This window comes from Anopheles gambiae, chromosome 3 (assembly GCF_943734735.2).
Source record: "Anopheles gambiae chromosome 3, idAnoGambNW_F1_1, whole genome shotgun sequence".
In the NCBI taxonomy this organism is placed as follows: domain Eukaryota; kingdom Metazoa; phylum Arthropoda; class Insecta; order Diptera; family Culicidae; genus Anopheles; species Anopheles gambiae.
This window is the reverse complement of record NC_064602.1, coordinates 16,396,103-16,412,930: the sequence shown is the minus strand read 5'-3', so window position 1 is coordinate 16,412,930 and position 16,828 is coordinate 16,396,103. Positions and strand designations below refer to the sequence as shown.

Sequence of the window (16,828 nt, the reverse complement as noted above, 5' to 3'; positions counted from 1 at the left end):
ACTTTACAAGTTGTTAGAATTCATGTCCTTCAGTGCCTTTCCGCCGCACCTTTTACGACTTTAGCTTTAATGAAGATAACAACTCGATCGAACGACAACGGCGACGGCACGTTGTGAGAAGGCACAGTGTGACGGTCCCCCTCCTGGACAAACCCTTCATCTTCAACCCTTCCAATGCGCACGCACAAACACACTTGCCAGACATTCCAAAACAACAATCAATCCTCGCGGGAGAAAACAATCTGCCCGACACACATAAATAATAATCTTCCAGCCGACACTTAAGCCGCGCTTGACTTTTTAACGACGCTCGGAATGTTCGGGCGAGAAAGAGCCGCAGCAGCAGCAGCAGTAGCAGCAGTGCCATCATTGAATGATTTTGATTGGACTCTGGCGGCAAAGTGCTGTAGTTTTGTGACCACCGTACCACACTGCCTGTCTGTGCTGTGCACCCGTGTGTGCATACCGCCAAAGCATAAACATCACTCTCCCGGGCTACCACCGCAAACAGCGACAACCGACAAACCGAAACAATAAAGCATCATAAGCACAAGCACCAACTACTACAAACCCGCTCGCACCCGCAACCCGCGTGTGCGTGTGGTATGTTTTTCCAAGCCGGTGCTGTTCCAGGCAAGGGTAGTGGCCGCCGTGGTACAGGCGGGAGGGATTATGCTTTAACTCCCGAAAGATGACGAATCATGCCGTCAGCGGGGGAATTAGATGGCACGAAGCGAACGAAGGATGGCATTCGAATGACACGACATCAGGGACAGTGTGAGGGTCTTGTTTTACAGTGCAGTTCAAAGATTGTATGGGAAATTGGAATAATATATTTAATTAAAATATTAAGGTATTGAGATTATGATTATAAGATATGATATTGTAATTATATACAGTAGAACGTCGATTATCGGGACCAAGCCGATGCCGGTTAATCGATTTCTACGGATAATGGACGAAAAACTGTTCAATTCATAAAAAAATTGTAAAATTCATTGGTTTTACGAAAAATTCACCTTAAATCAATTGATTAATCACAAATATAATATTTTTTGAATCAAAAACAATATATTCAACAATTGTTCTTTATCAAAAATGAAGTAAAAAAGAGTATTCATGTCATTCGCAAAGCTTTCAAAATACTGTACAAAACAAACTATTCTTCAAGCTGATCCAGAGATGTTTTTTTTATAAAATGTATCTAAATTAAATAATCTAGACATTCAAATTCATTTGGTTAAAATCCATGATGCAGATCCAGGTTTTTATTTTAATTCCTTTCAAAATTTAAATTTAAATGAAGTCCTACAAAAAATCCTTAAGCTGCACATTCCAGCTGTATATAAAAACATAAACAATTTAGCAATTTTTTATAGAGACTTTGAGCCGATTGGCCTCATTCGTCTCTTAACGTCGCTAAATCACATAGCAACGTCTGTCCAATACTCTATCACGCCGTATGCCAAACATTTGACACACACTGTCCATCCAGCCATCCATCGGGGGACCCGTCACGATCCGAGGGCCGAGCCGTGTACGTTCAAATAAAATTATTCAATTAATTTATGATTTGTTCATGTCGCTGCTGCCGGGCCGGAAAACAATGCGCACGGGAGTGATGGGGATACCATTTCGCAGCCTCGCCTCTCCACCAAAAACCACCAACCAAACGAGGAGTGAGGAGAACTTCTTCTTTCCATCTCTCCATCCACAACAAAGAGCTCCCTAGTTTACCTTCTCCTTAATACACAGCCAAGACCCAAGCCCCCTCCAATTCATCGCCAGCAGTAGCAGCCGATCTTTTGACAGTGACTAGCAGAATTCGATTGCCCTAATCGTATTAGACAGGTTATCTTGTTAGCGCTGGTGGCTGGAGGAATCATGATGCTCTTAGCTCTTAGTGCGTGAAGAGGCATGAGTTGCCTTAATCCATTGGGATGGATGTGGATGGAAAAGAAAGCAGACAAAAGTACACGAGAGCACAAAGAAGCTGTGTAATAGCAGCCTGCAATCGTTTGTTTGCAAACATTTTCTTATAAAACACAGCGTGAGTGATACGATTAAAAGGATTTGAATACACGTCCAGAAACAGTGCTGGTTAAGGGGTTATAATTTTGCAATGCAGCTGAATAGAGCTGAGAAGTTGTTATCTAACACAATAGGAACATGGTACCATGTACTCCAATTCGCTCAGTTTCCTCCCGCATGCCTGATGCTATATCCACCCCGTCCGGTGCAGTTGTTTTAGCACTCCACAGAAAGCAAAAGATTACATTCTCAAGCCCCTAACGAGCAGGATTCATGTTAACATACTGTAGTACTTCAAACGTGCCCGCAGCTCCGTGCCGCCGACAACTTCCTGGCTAACACGTTCCTGTGGGTCCACTTCACATCCGTCAGTCACGTCGTCAGCTCTCACTCGTCGTCCTCGTCGTCGTCGTCGTGCTTCGTCGTCAGCAGCAGGTTTAAACTACCACCTCAAACACAATCTATTCGACGACGAAATCTTTCGTCATTATGCTAAAAGCATTCTCGCTCGCAAACACACACACTCACACGCATGTACCCAGAATGCGGGAGGACGCCCTCGATCAATCAAATCCCGCTTTTTCCCCCGAAACTGGCACTTTCCACCACATTTTCCACCACCAACTTGTCGGCAACATTTCTTCCGTCAGGCACACACACACGCGCTCTGCCTGGAATCTCCGGAAGCAGCTCGTTTTTCCACACCTTTTCCTTTCGGTAGACGGTTGCTGCAGGTAGCATCTTCCTGCTTTCCGGTTTGCGTAGGGTTTTTTTGTTCGCTTACCATTTGCAAGCAAGTGTATGTGTGACTTACACCTCGAGTGTTTCCATTAGTAGAAATTGATACGCTCTGCCGCCCGTTTCTTCTTTCGGTTCGAAGCGCTTCAAAACGCAAAAAAACACACTACCGGCCAGGAACGGATTCCCTTCCGCTCATCGCACCATTACGAGTGAACGTGTGCAACGCAGGTTTAGGCGGCGCCCGAAATCAATCATTTTTCATACCGGTTTTGCCTTTTTTAATCATTCAAATAACCCACCAAGTGCCAAGGCATTACTTTCAACTTTTGGGGCCCGGGCCACAACCGGGAGGCAAATCATTCACACCAAGGGCCGGTGTTGTATGTGGCAGTTGTGAAGTGAACGAACGAACGTGCGTTCAATCTATGCGGATAAAGAGAGAGTGATGCAGTGGGGAAGACTTTTTTCGTCATAACTCGCTTGGGTGTCACTTACGCAAATGAAAGTAAACAGTCGAGTTTTTTTTTTAAAGCGAGTAATGACATTTTGAAGCAATGATTTCAAAATCAAACATCATTAAAATAAACAAAATAAAGGATAAAAACACAAACGTATGGAAAGAAAAAAAAAGGATAAAATCATTAAATCTATACAACAGATTTGAACTTAAACACTTTATTGAGAAATAATATCAAATAATGATTATAAATCCTAATAAGAGCTAAATTATAACGAGCAATTAAATGAACAGTTTATTACATAAAAACACTTAAAAAACCAGCTATGCGCTTCAATAAAAAGTTTAAATTGAATAATAATCTATCAATGGCGTTTTTGAGCAACAAAACGCCAAAATCATAATCCTATCAACATCCAAAACAAACCGATAGCTTCTCTGATAAAGCAACCCACTCACGTATGAGCTTATGGCAGAAACAAAAGCGACCAGCACACTCGATCGTAAACTAAGCTTACGCACGACATCAACAGAGCTTCAAAACAAATAAAAAATTTGAATCGATAAAACAAAAAACACAACAATCCGATCGGAAATGAATTCAGTCACACCGGCAGTAGGAAGCTTTGTTAAAATTTTATTGAATTTCCATCTTCATGCTGCGATATATGTCGTACATATGTTTAGCCATAGCATAGGGGCACATACTTCCCCACGAGAGTGTGTACTAACGACAACAACTACAAAAAAATCGACTTCGTCGAATCCAAAATGTCAGCCCCGAAACAACCGAAACGCACGCACGATCGCACGAAGCATTAAATTCAATTGTATCGAAACAAAAACAAAGCAAACGGAGAGAACAAAAGCTGAAAAGAGAATAGAAAAATAAAGAACAACCTACTCGACACGCACCAGAACATACCAAAGCCCAAAAAACAAACCAAACCAAAAAACGGCCGGAACCAAATCGGAAGCAACTCGTTGGTTAATATTCACTTGGCGCGACACACGGCCCACAAGCAGACAGGCGGAAGTGCGCACACATTCGGGCTCATACACACGTACGCGATATGATTCATGCGGTACTTCTCCAGCCAAATCCTCAAGCCACCACCCCAAATGCCAAAGCTGCTGCACAAAAATGTCACGAACGTCTTGCTACGCTCGTTCGCCCAAAAGGCACGAAGGCAGGATCTAATGCTCGCCAAAGCAAGAGGACACAATAGAGAGAGAGAGGGAGCACAGGCAGGGACAGGCCAGCCAAAGCACGAACGTAAGATGCTGAACGAATCGAAACAAAACGGGGAAACAGGAAAGTAAACGCGATGAAACGCACATAAATATGATCAAATTTACGATCCACCCCAAAGCGTTCGAAGTCGATTCCCCCGGCCCGGCGTTCACGTTCATATCCGTTTGGTTTGGTTCGGCAAATCTCTTGGTAAGGAATCGCTAATGTTTCTAACACACTTCACTTTGGCCAGCTCGTTCGCCCCAATGGTTTTGTTTGGAGTTGTGTTGTGTTGGAGTCAATAAAAAGCAAAATCCCTCCAAATGGCTCAAACCATCAACTGAGCCAGCGCATTGCCTCAAGATTGTACCGAAACGAGCAATTAGACTTACCCACTGGGCACTTGACCGATAACTGGGCGACAGAATGCAATCGTCGCTCGTTGTGGTGATAAGGAGCTGGGCAACTGGTGCCGGATAAGGGTGAGAAAATGACCCGAGCCAGCTCCGCTCGCTCCAACAAGTGAGGGCGAGTTGAGCATCCCGTCTAAAGGCAGCTTTTACGACACACTTCCATTAAGCTGCGAATTGTATCGTGAATTGGTGTGCTGAACACCATTGCTGTGTGCGAGAATGTTGGGTGAATAATGGGTGACGATAATGAACCATGCAATTCACCATCGCAACTTCAAACCTTTGCGAGATGAATTGCACAATTTCTTGAATTAGGATCAATGTTGTTGAAGATTCTTGATGAAATGACAAAACCGTTGGCACACGAGACGCTTTCAAGCATTCTTTTACGACACATTTTGGACTTAAACCAATCCAACCCCTTGCTTTCCATTGACGCTCGTATTATAACATCAAAATAAATTGATTTTTCATGAAGCCCTTCACATGCATTGGATTGAATGAGGCTTCACGCTTCACCCCACCAAAAATGCAAACGAAATCCATCGGCAAAGATGAAAAGAACGCACCAGGGCGGCCGTTGCAGAGCATAAATTATCACCCGGCATGATACCACCACCACCGGCGGCACACTGGGAAAGGTTTGTCGTTGCAAGAGGGGGGAGTTTTGATAAAAAAAGACACCTCCCCGCCATCAACCCATTCTACCATCCGCGCCCGGCTGGCGGTTGTTTGATATTTCTTTGATTGCGGGCGCCAAATAGGAGCAGCAGCAACAAGCCCTCATTTCATCCACGGTGCGAGCTACAAAGGAGAGACATGGAGCGAAAGGGTGTATGTGTGTGTGTGTGTGTGGGGCAGGTGGATGTGATTTTTGGCTTTTCGGCGGCCAAATAAACCCTTACCCCCTGCCGATGTTCAATAAATGGTTCCGGGAAATGCACCAGCCGTGCGGTGTAAACATTCGGCGTTTAATCACAGCCCCACTCGTCGACGACCGGAAAGATAAAGTTCACGCCATTGATGGTTTAATTATAGGTTGTTTGTGATTATGGGTGAAAAAGGATCAATATATTTAAAATAAATCTTTAATTTGTGGTTATATTGTATTTATTTACAGCTTTGTAACTGGTTTTTGTTTAAAATTGAATGATTTTTATTGAATTATTCTTTTGCTGTGGTTATATCTGCTGTTTCAAAACTCAAATCAGATGACTTACTTCCCAAAAAAAAAACAATTTATTTAATTTTTTTTTAAATTTCATGCAACATTTATCAAACATTTGATGGTAATTCATAATTATTTCTTGCCAGATCGTTCCTATTGAAAGAAAAGTTACATTTTCAGCGACATAACAATCTTTTAATGTACCCATCAACATATAATGAACCTTTGCAATCAGCATTGTACGAATAAACTTCACAAGATCAAGAATGACTACATAAAAGATCATCGGCAATATTTCAATTAGCTCCAAATAGTAAAATTACTCTTTAATTCAGCCGAATATTGTTGCATTGTATTCCAAACAATAATTATTCTTTAGTCCGAAATTACAAAAATTTAGTCCGAAATTCCAATTCCCCTTTAATATTTTACTTTGATTTACATCCATCACCAGATTTCAATCGCAAACTAATGCGATCACTTAATCTTGCCAGCACGATACATTTACAAACGAAGCCACTAACCACACTCATTCATACATCTCATCTCCTCCTGCGTTCTTGTAACAACAAAACGGTTTCAAAAGGGGGTTAATGCTTACATACGCGCGACAAGCATTCCAACATGACACAAATGTCACCCACCGAACAGTGAACAGAACGCAAACGGGAAGGGACACACACAACGCCACACAGCAATTAAACGTTCTGCCGCGACAAGAAATTAAGACCTCGCGCACCGAGCAAGGTACATAGCCCCGTACTCATTCCAAGATGCAGCACTCCTCCTCCCCCCCAAAGTACTTCAACCAAACCGATGAGATCATGTTTCCATATCCATTTTTAAAACAAATGTAAATAAAAGCCACCACCACCACCACCGTCCGTCGCCAGGCGGAGACGGAGACAGGAAAGGCAAACACCCGCGACGCCCGAAGACGCGGAAAACTGTCTCGCCATCGAACGCTGCAGCGCGCAACCCCGGGCTGCATCCAGCGCCGCGCTGCTGTTTCTAATTATCAACGCATGCACCCGGACTGATTAGTTCCACCGAGTGTGCGTTGTACTTTGCTTTGTGTTTGAAGAAGTTTCCATCGAGCCGCGGCCCATGCTAGAACACAGTCGAGCTGGTCGATATCGCTAGTTGGAAATGGGAATGTGCAGAGCGTCGGCGATGCATTCCTTGTGCAACTAAACACTTACACAGGAAGCGCAAGCTCAAACAACACACCACAACAAACAATGCGTTGTTGCGCGCGAATAAAAAAGAGGGAAAATATGTTTCGCATTCGATTCATTCTTAGTTTTTCTCGCCTTTTTCCCCCCACTTTCAGTGCCTGACTCAACGCACATCAATGGAGAAGAAGTAGCAACCGCAAAGGGAAAGCGAAAGAAGAAGAAAACCCCAACCGTTCTCACCAGTCGACACACCACACCACCCATCGCGATCGCTAATTTACTTCGTCACGGGTGCGCACGATGGGCGTTTCGATGAGTTCATTAGCATGGCGAGGAGGCGACACGGCAACACCACCAACGGCGCGCGACCAGACCCAACGGCCCTGTGGAAGAAAGTGTTGTGCGGTCGCGTCCTGTGCTGGAAAGGTTATGAGATATCGATTTTCCAAGCACGATGGATGCGCCTTGAGCACAACAGGGAAAAGAAAGCATAACTTTAATGGGCCCCTTCGACGCGGACGCGTTGTTTGCTTTCCTAATTAGCTCGCGTTTTGAGACGGTGCTGGTCGATGACGACACCATGATTGCCAGTCTTCCAGGTCTCCCATTCGATGATCATATTCTATTCGTGCGATGATGCGGTTGTGAAAAAGAACCTCCTGCGACAAAGCCACAATGCGCGGCCAGTAATCTCGGCTTTTCGGTCGCGAGAAGCTGCCCGTAAAAGGACAACAATGGGTCTAATTCATGCCGCGCCATCCTCCTGGCGTGCGCGCGCGCGTTTGTGTTTTGTGCGACCTCTTAGCGCCTTCGCGAACCATCGCCCCCGTTGGCGACAGCTGGTCGCGATCTCTTGCCACCCTTCCCACACCTCCGCAGTCGACTGATACAGAACACGGTGACACTCGCTTCGCGCCCTTTCATGGGGCATCGTGCGCGGGCGGCTTATACACTTCCGAGTCATCCTGAAGTCAGTCAAACACTTTTTTTTCTCTCTCCTGTTTCTTCGTTCCGGGGTGGGATTCGTTATCGTTACGGGACGCGCCTTTGCGGGTGCGTTTGATAAGCAAATTTGTTTTTGCCTTTCAGTTGCTAAAGTCTGCATCGGGGGCAGACGATGACGACTCGCAGGGATTTTTCTATACATCACGGTAGACAAGCTCTAGTACACGTGCACACAGATCGAGCGGAAAGAATGTCTAACCCTCCCCGAAGGAAGTGAAGCACGGCGATAAAGAATGCACCTTTATCGCAAACACATACGAGCGTTATCGCACCAGCTGCACCTTCTTTTTTTATGTGAAACTGATCACGCAGAAGTCTATCGGAGGTAAGCAAATATGGGAGTTAAATCCTGCATCAACAGTGCCAGTGGGGTTGAAATGTTTAGTTTTGTGCGTCTGGTTTAAGGTAAAACGGGTCATAGAGGGGATAAGAATAGACTGTAGTGCCTAATATTTGGAATTTTAAATATAGAAGTGCTGCAAGCGATATCTTATCAACGGATACGGTGTTTGTTTGTGACAATGCTTTGACTATGTGGCAGGATAAACAAAATACTGTACAACATAAAGGAGTTCTTCTTATAAACTCATGTTACTTTCCTTGATTGTGATCCCCAGGACATACAGTATAATCCAACATACTTGAATTAAAGTTGGGTTTAATGAATCTTTCGTTGAGATTCATTCATATGAGATTCTTCAGTGATGAATGATTCGATTCTCGAGACGAATCTTCAAAGATTCATGAATCTCTCAATATTCAAGAATCTCCAAGGATTCATGCATCTCTCAAGATTCATGAATCTATAAGATTCATAAATCCATTGTAATTCATATATGTCCAGCGATTGAACGAATCTTTAGAAATGTATAATTTTCAAAATATTGAATTTGCCCAATCCAACCGAAAACTTACTCGTTTGGGTTCAAGCCTCGTAGCAAAAAAATATATATATCCAGTTGCGTGGTACCAAGAAGTCTCGAAAGCCTGTATAGGCTGGCATGACCACGTAGGTTGTTACGCTAAGAACATAAGAATAATAAAAGTAAATCTTTCAAGATATAAGAATCGAGATTCATTCAGATTCAGATCTTTCGAGATTCATGAATCTTTCGAGATACATAAATCTTTCGAGATTCATAAATCTTTCGAGATTCATGAATATTTTCAACCGAGATTCAGATTAATTTAATCATTCCAAAGATTCATTCAGATTTATGAATCAGAATCAAATTTACCTAGCACTAAGATAAATGCGTGTCCTTTTAAAATTTTGGTCTACGTTTCAATAACATATTTCATAAAACTGTTTGAGTTATAAGTTTTTTGGAGTTTGTTAAAATTGAACCTTGTGTACCATAAACAGGAATTCGATAACTTCTGATCTACTCATAGAAATTGCTGTCAAATTAAAAAAAAATTTCTCTACGAAGATCACAATGTCTGCCACCAGAGCACTAGATCCAGTTTCTCAGGGGCCAAGTTTTGCATCATCGTCATCAGTTTTGGTATCGAAGACACCGATATTTGACTATAAGGCAATCATTAAAGTGCAAGTCAAAGAAAAACAGTCACAAAGTATATTTTCCAAAGATAAGGCACATGGCAGATTGTACAAGTTCACAGTTTACTTTATTACTGAACGCATTGACAGCTTTATCAGCCACCGTTTGTTTATCAAGGATTTATTTGAGCCTAGTGGATGATCTTTAAGTCTAGAAGATCCAAAATATCTTATATTTAAATAAAACTTCATTCCAGCTGCTGACTGCCGCATTGAGCGTTATAGGCGATCCACATTCTGACATCTAAATGCCATCATACAAACTCTTCAAAAACCATTCCACTCCGATACAAACAGTCAAATAAACGTTTATCTATCAATTTCAAACACCCGCTTCAAGCACTCCCTAACCATCCACAATCAGCGTCCTGCCTGGGTGACCTGCACTCAAGACGACGTACGACTTATTGACATATCTCGTCGATCAAAGCGATGACCTACAAATTCCATCCTAAATACACACACATACACACACATACGAATGCCAACGCTGCCAAATGACTCAGCGGAGACGAAACCGGCGTGCGAGCGAACCTGGCTAGCCCACCCCGAAAACCGATGCAGCTGCAGCTGCAACGTTTACTTAGCTGGCGTGTGTTTTTATAACCGAACCGAAGCGGGATGAACCGTCTCCACACTCCAATATTCAAATCGAGTTGAGGAAGGTTCACGGGTTTGGCTGGAGCCGAGCGCGCTTATCGGTGTCGGTGTTTTCTTACGGGGAAGTATCGTTTTATGTTTAAAACTCCGTGCTTCTTACTGTTGCGTTTTGATTCCCCATCTTTTTTATCATCGGGGAAATATCTAACCTCTGAAGTGTATATCAAAACAGCAAGAGGGAAGGTGAAGAGGCTTGTCCGACTCCGAGAGTGATACGAATCAACGGGGGAAAGAAAACAAAAAAAACCCACCATCGATGATGTCTGTCTCAATTCGTCAAGACATTGCGCTTCGCAGAAGCTCGGAAGATCGCAAGAAAGCCACGCGAGCCAGACGGACGGGTGCGTTTGAAATCAAATAAACATTCAATCATAATTCCACCACCACCACCAGTCCCAAGGGGGCGTCGTGAGGGGAAGGGCAAGAAAACCAATAACTGCCACGACTCTCATTCACATTCCTGCGGGAAGCGCAATGGGAAAGAGCAAGCAAGCGAACGAGCTCTTCAGCTGCAAGCGAGAATTGTGCTCTAGCGGAGGGGAGATAGTTCGTTCTTGAAGTTGCCAGAACAGAAGACGCGAACGAAGAAAAGGCAACAGCAGGGCGCTCCTCGCGTACTCCTCTCGATTGTCATCATTAGAGGGCGGGAAATCTTAATCAATCAATCGTAAGAATAGAACACTCGACCGTCTCGTCCACGTACCGACCCGTGCAAGGTCGTACCGAACTACCCCACCCAAAGACAAACAGAATGTAACAGGCGAAAGAGATGGCGTTGACGATTGCGCTGCTGACGACGGGTCCCGTCCCGGGTCGCACCAATTGCACCGATTTTACAGCATCATTTCGATCGCTTGCCGGGCTGGTCGAGCTTTTAAAAACGCATTAGAAGATGCCCGCTCCAAGATGACATTTATTCTTCTGGTAGGGGGTTGAGGCACTGTGAAGCTCACCGAACCTGAACCAGAGAACCTGACAAATTGCTCACGTTGTCCTGTGTCCACCATCACCACCACCAGCATCAGCAGATTTCAATGCGTTTCGTGGGAACTGTAGGAGATTGAGCTGTACCAAGGGTACCAGTGGTTGTTGCCTCCAGTCCAGGAAGGAGAAGCGACAGCCGTACACCCAAACTCTTTCGTGTAGATTTCGATGATAAATGTGACCTGATGCTTACATCATCGGCCGCCATACCCAAACCAGGGAAATAGAGAAAGTCAACGGATGGAAACACAACTTGTAGCAGAGTGTGTGAGTGGGCCATCCTGCACATCATCCATAGTGGGGATGAAAGATGTTGTTTTTATGTGTTTTTTTTCTTCGTTCACCTCTCTCCTTACGGCACATTATGACCATATCTCGATATGCGCTCGTTGTCAGAGGGATATAAATTATGCCCCCTCTAATTCGTCTCCATTAACAGTCTCACGAGCTAATTAATCAGATTTTCAGAGCAGACTGGGGGTATAACTTTGTATTGTTTGTGGTTGAAGCTTATCAAGAGAGAGAAGGACAAAAAAGGACAACGATGTCTTACCTTAACGTTGGATGCGAATGGTTGATGCTGGCTGACCGATGATTATGCTATTTTTTGATGAATTGTTTAATAATTCCCACTACAGCAAGGATACACTTTTTGTTGTGCACTTTTTTCACGTTTTAGGTTGTTTTAAGCTTTTCAATTATTTTATGTAATTTTTGCACCCTCGCAATACACTAATGGACTTTAATTAATCATTCACAAGCACTTAGTATTTTTGTATAATGAAGCAAATATACAGATTTTGCTGGAAATTAGATTTGAAAAATTCACCACTTTGCCACTATATTACACTCCTTTCCAAATATCTTTCACTTTTTTGAATCTTTCTTATTATTGATGATTTTTCGATATTTATTTACTTTTCTATTTTTTATTTTATTCTAATTAAATCATTTCACAATATGCACAACACTTAAAGCCTGCTTACATTCACATGCCTCCCACCCTCCTCACTCACCAGGGGTGCATTCTGCACTGGGCAGAAAGGGGAGGGGTTGTCACAAAACACACACCCAAACCATTCAGTAGCACACTATTCAGTATTGTATTCCCAACATTCAACCTGGAGAGAGCAAAAAAATCGGAAATTCGAAATTACCACAATTAATTCATTGTAAACCACTGGGCCGCCGTCCACCCCACGGTTTACAAAGACACGCACAGCAAGTCAAGAAATGAAGTGTCGGTTTCCATCGGAAAGGTTTTGGACAATGGGCAATGGGGTAAATGGGGAGTCATACACTAGTGATGGGCAAAACGGCTCCGAAGCCGGAGCCGGCTCCGACCGGCTCCAGGCAATTTCGGAGCCGGCTCCGGAGCCGGCTCCGCTCCGACGACTCCGGAGCCGGCTCCGCTCCGACGGTTCCGGAGCCGGCTCCGCTCCGACGGCTCCGGAGCCGGCTCCGCTCCGACGGCTCCGGAGCCGGCTCCGCTGCGACGGCTCCGGAGCCGGCTCCACTCCGACGGCTCCGGAGCCGGCTCCACTCCGACGGCTCCGGAGCCGGCTCCGCGAGAATATATATTCATTTATGGAACGGAGGCGTGAGTGTAGAGCCGTTAGTCCGGAGCCGGCTACGGAGCCGTTGGTGCGGAGCCGTTGGTGCGGAGCCGGCTCCGGAGCCGTAGGTGGGTGTGGGTGCGGAGTCGGCTCCGGAGCCGTCGGAGCAGAGCCGGCTCCGGAGCCGTTGGTGCGGAGCCGTCGGAGCGGAGCCGGCTCCGGAGCCGTCGGTGCGGAGCCGGCTCCGGAGCCGTCGGAGCGGAGCCGGCTCCGGAGCCGTCGGAGCGGAGCCGGCTCCGGAGCCGTCGGAGCGGAGCCGGCTCCGGAGCCGTCGGAGCGGAGCCGGCTCCGGGAAAAAGTCGGAGCCGGCTCCGGAGCCGTTAGTCCGGAGCCGGCTCCGGAGCCGTTGGTGCGCTCCGAAACGCCCATCACTATCATACACACACGACGGGAAGTACCAATTTAGTTTCCGATAGTTTGTGGTCGCGAAACCGTACGCTGGTGGTTATGCATACCCCAAACATACACACACATACACACATACATACACACTTTAAGTCGAACTGTGCTGCGAACCTCCCTTTCTCGGTCAGGTTAACCGCAAATCATTTGCATAAACCACACGCAATCTCGCTACACTGGGAGGCCCAAAGCTTGGGTTGGGTGACCACCACCACCACCAACCACCATCAACCCCCAAAAACCAAGCTACCGACCCTTTACACACAAAACCGACACCAACCAATCAAGCTGCCAATCCATCAAAGTGTGGTCGCGGGCGCGAAAATGTGTCCAACCCCGGGAGCCGCCTGAGCCCTGCACCCTCCAACACTGCACACAAACCGCGCACAAAGCTTTTGCAGCGAGCACAAACTGCAATCGAAGGATGCACATGCACCTTACCTCCCAACGTTGTCCCCCCGGGGGGAGTAATTATGGTAATTTGAACTGATTATTAGTGACATCGGCAAACACTCAGACACACAGACAAAAGGACACGCTCAGAGACACAGAATTTCTTCGAAGTTTGAACCGTGTTAGTCTCTGGTGAAGCAACATTTAATCAAATCTAATTCTCATCATTCACTGCTAACGGTGTCTGGCTGTGTGTTTCACAATTTCCGAAATCAATATTCGCACAAACTACTCTCACGCACTCACCGCACTCAAACCCCTGCGTTCTTATCGATTTGGCTGTGACCTCCAAAAAACAAAACGGACACCTTTTTGCACCTCTGGTAGGTTTTTTGTGACGCGCTTTTCTATTTCCCCTCCTGTCTTCGGGGGTAAAATGCCGGAAAATTCCAAACACCTTTCCACGGTGGATCCTTGAGCCCAGGCACACAAACACAGAACCAGGTACGCGTTCACATTAACACAAAATGTCATACACAGGCCTCCGAACAGCTCGTACAAGGAATGCGGTCTACTAGACGTCACCACAACGCCCCCCCCCACCTCACACACACACACATAGAAACACACACACACACACACACACACACAGGGAAAAACACACATAGAAACACAATCGTAGTAAGCGAAACTGTTTTCTGCCGGCTTTTCTTGGGCGAAACGGGCGGCGCGCTATGGCGTGTGATGAGCCCATAAAACAATGCTGTGGGGTGTTTCTCTTAGCCGCTCGCGCCTCTGTGTTGCCCTGTGCGGAAGGAACGGTTAGGATATTCCTGGTAGGGTAGACCCGACCGACCGGTTGGAGCAAAAATTCCTTCCACAAACCGGACCGGCAACACTTCCGGCCCGGACTAGCGTGAAAATGGCGTAAGACACACAATTGGGGCTGCAGCTGAGGGAAGGGAAAGGGACGTGAAGAAAGGTGTCTTCAAGGGACTAACACACACACTCACACACACCGTGAAGTCAGCTTTTTGGACAGGAAAAACGGTACAACCCAAGGGTAGTTGGGTTTTATTTTTGCTGCCCGTTCCGTTGTTGCTGTCGTTCAGGCAGGCGCGCGGGCGGTTTTAATTTATGCAAATTAAAAAATAATAATCAACCATGAAGCTCCACCAAGCTCTCTCTCTGTACTCTCTGTAGGAAGAGGCCGGTGTGTGTCGGTGTGTTTGTTGGAAGCGCCGTGAGGTCCAGTAAGAGGCCTCCCCGAGGACCCCCGAGAGGACGACAAGAAATTCGCACAACACAGTGTCGCCGGTTTGTTTTGTCATTTGCCGTGACGCGGTGGTACCACCACCGAATTACATGTTCAAACTTGCACAATGTTTGCACTAGGCCCCAGCGATTGACAGGGCTCACACGTTCAACGTGTGCGGTTGAGCTTGAGTGACAGGATCGAACACGAATTTTGGAACCGTTTCCTCGTTGCTGTCCCAAGGCAATTCCATGGAAAACGGTGGGACTACAGCAACGCCACATACACACTACACTGCTGGTACTGGTGGGCTGGAATTTTCTTCCACACGAGCTACTAATCGGACTAAAGGACACGTTTGTTCTAATTCCTTGTACAATTCCCCTTAAAAACACCTCAATTACGCACCGTTTTTTCACGATCTGCAACGTTTTTTTTCACTTTCCTTCACTGACCCAACAACGGAGAAGGCACGGGCCACTTTTACGGGACCCCGAAAAGCATTTGAGAAACACACGCACACGTACCGTGCCGTCGTCGTCAGTGAACAGTGGTGGTGCCGCACACACAGCGAGAGCGAGAGCAGCGAACGTCACCCGTACACCGGTGTGAACCGCGCGAAACATAAGCCGAAACTGAGCAGGCCACGACGAACTTCTGCCAGCGAGCCAAGCCAGCCAGCCAGCCAGCCAGCGACGACGGATCGTTCGTAGCACACATTCACGTGCGAGTACGCATGCTCTCTCTCGCGCGTTCTTGTTCTATATCGTTCGTGTTCGGGTGCCCCGTGCGTGCTCGGTCGATGCGGTGTTCATCCGCGGGACCAGCGAACGCGTGAACGGGTTACAAAAACAGAGTCGTCCGTGGACTGTTGGCAATAAATGTAACGATGAATGAATTAAAGCTTTATTGGGTTTTTTTTCTCTTACTTTCGACCGTTTTCGCGGATTGTAAAATTATTTAACAATTATTTAGTTTAATTATTTAGTTTGTTCATTGCATTTTTCATTTAAAAATCATCCAAAAAGCATGCAAAATAACACCTTATTGCAACGTAAAAAGCAACGGAGCCCTTCCGAAACCGCACCAACAAATCAACAAATGCTAACAACACAGCTCATTGTTAACGACAATAAATTAAACATTTGCCTTTTTGTTCTCTTGCAGAATGCATCTTCGTGCTGCATTCTGCCGGAGAGGACTGCTGCAGCTGATGGTGAGAGACTGGCTGGAAATTCTCTTTCAACTTTCCGCTCTCTCGTGATGCTTCGGTTTTATGTTTTGTATGCTGCTGATGGATGAACGGGTCGTGTTGTGCAAAGCACAGTGAATGGAATCTGTTTGTTAGATTGGCCAAATTAAGACCAGTGCGGTTTGAAGATGATGTTTAAGGATAAAAACTGGAATGCATTGGATTAGCTTTTTTGTGTAAAAAATTGCTGAATTTTTAGAGCATTACATACGTTAAAAATTATGATCTGAAACATGTGTAATGCTCACAAAAATATGAAAATATGAAATATGATCACATGATAAAAATAAATTTAAAAAATGAATGTTAAATGTTTGTCTTTCATTGAAGTGTTTTGGAAATTAAGTCAAATTTTTGTTTTTTCATTATAAATATACTATTTTTATACGCGTTTCAATTTAAGAAAAGAAGTTTGTACACTTTATTCACTGTATTTAAAAATGTATATATTTCCATTTCCATTCATCCTATCAAA

At 45.3% G+C, this 16,828-nt stretch overlaps 1 protein-coding gene across 5 annotated transcripts in view; it reads right to left on the bottom strand.

The window, feature by feature from the left end:
• Positions 1 to 15,756, bottom strand: part of LOC4578049 (discoidin domain-containing receptor tyrosine kinase B) — a 253,601-nt gene extending 237,845 nt beyond the window's left edge. For 3 of the 5 annotated variants that reach the window (XR_009765848.1, XR_009765849.1, XM_061655110.1), the window contains exons 1-2: positions 15,510 to 15,756; positions 11,989 to 12,556 (exon numbers count right to left, since the gene is read on the bottom strand). The gene's annotated coding sequence lies outside the window, so the exon portion shown is untranslated. The remainder of the gene's footprint in view (positions 1 to 11,988; positions 12,557 to 15,509) is intronic. The other 2 variants (XM_061655109.1, XM_061655106.1) reach the window with 1 other exon arrangement.
• Between the last annotated feature and the right edge of the window lie 1,072 nt (positions 15,757 to 16,828).